Here is a 1,387-nt window from a genome sequence, read left to right on the forward strand (position 1 = left end):
AAAAAGAACAAAAGAAAGAGAAAAATAAAGATATTAAAGGTAGAAATAGAGCTGTTCCATAAGTTCAATGATTGCATTTGATTCCACCAAATCACGGCAGTTCCACTAAGTGTTTAAAAAAACCTATAACTAAACTCCCTATATTAAAAGAAATCTATTTCCTCTGCCCTTAAATCTATGATCTTCAGTTTTTAATCTTATAAACTTACATATGTGCCCACGTATGAAAAAACGAAAGGAGTTGAAAGCTGAAATACGAGGAATGTTGAAGTATTTTTATCGGAATGCGAGTGTACAGGGGCACGACAGCCTACTGCATACAGCAGTATCCGAGTAGGAATTCCGAGAAAGCTTTTCAATTGGTCGGTAACGGTTTTCCACCGTTTTCTATTTGTCGGACCAGGATGGCCGAGTGGTTAAGGCGTTGGACTTAAGATCCAATGAACGAATGTTCACGTGGGTTCGAACCCCACTCCTGGTAACTCATTATCAGTTTCACACTGAATTTTCCTGAGAAACCGTAAATTGACGCACATATTTTTCACAGTTGGGAGGCCATTCGTGACAGAAAAGTCAGATGATTATACGTGAAACCGGATGGGTAAGATAGATAGATAGATACTTTATTCATCCCCATGGGGAAATTCAACTTTTTTCCAATGTCCCATACACTTGTTGTAGCAAAACTAATTACATACAATACTTAACTCAGTAAAAAAAAATATGATATGCATCTAAATCACCATCTCAAAAAGCATTAATAATAGCTTTAAAAAGTTCTTAAGTCCTGGCGGTAGAATTGTAAAGCCTAATGGCATTGGGGAGTATTGACCTCTTCATCCTGTCTGAGGAGCATTGCATCGATAGTAACCTGTGGCTGAAACTGCTTCTCTGTCTCTGGATGGTGCTATGTAGAGGATGTTCAGAGTAGTCCATAATTGACCGTAGCCTACTCAGCGCCCTTCGCTCAGCTACCGATGATAAACTCTCCAGTACTTTGCCCACGACAGAGCCCGCCTTCCTTACCAGCTTATTAAGACGTGAGGCGTCCCTCTTCTTAATGCTTCCTCCCCAACACGCCACCACAAAGAAGAGGGCGCTCTCCACAACTGACCTATAGAACATCTTCAGCATCTCACTACAGACATTGAATGACGCCAACCTTCTTAGGAAGTACATTCGACTCTGTGCCTTCCTGCACAAGGCATCTGTGTTGGCAGTCCAGTCTAGCTTCTCGTCTAACTGTACTCCCAGATACTTGTAGAAAGGTGAAGCGCTGGATAAGAAGAAATCTGATAGGAGTGGAGAGTGGACCATTTGATAAAGGGAAGATGGGCACCAGGGTAATGTGACAGGCAGGATAAGAGAAAAGATAAGAGGCCTGAAT

General features: G+C 41.5%; 1 non-coding gene across 1 annotated transcript; it reads left to right on the forward strand.

Annotated features, from left to right (window-relative positions):
* The first annotated feature begins 398 nt into the window (after window positions 1-398).
* On the forward strand, window positions 399-481 carry trnal-uaa (transfer RNA leucine (anticodon UAA)). Its single transcript has one exon. It is a non-coding gene; the product is annotated as a tRNA-Leu (tRNA).
* Window positions 482-1,387: the final 906 nt, after the last annotated feature.

The sequence above is a fragment of the Hemitrygon akajei genome, chromosome 25 (genome assembly GCF_048418815.1).
Source record: "Hemitrygon akajei chromosome 25, sHemAka1.3, whole genome shotgun sequence".
NCBI lineage: Eukaryota > Metazoa > Chordata > Chondrichthyes > Myliobatiformes > Dasyatidae > Hemitrygon > Hemitrygon akajei.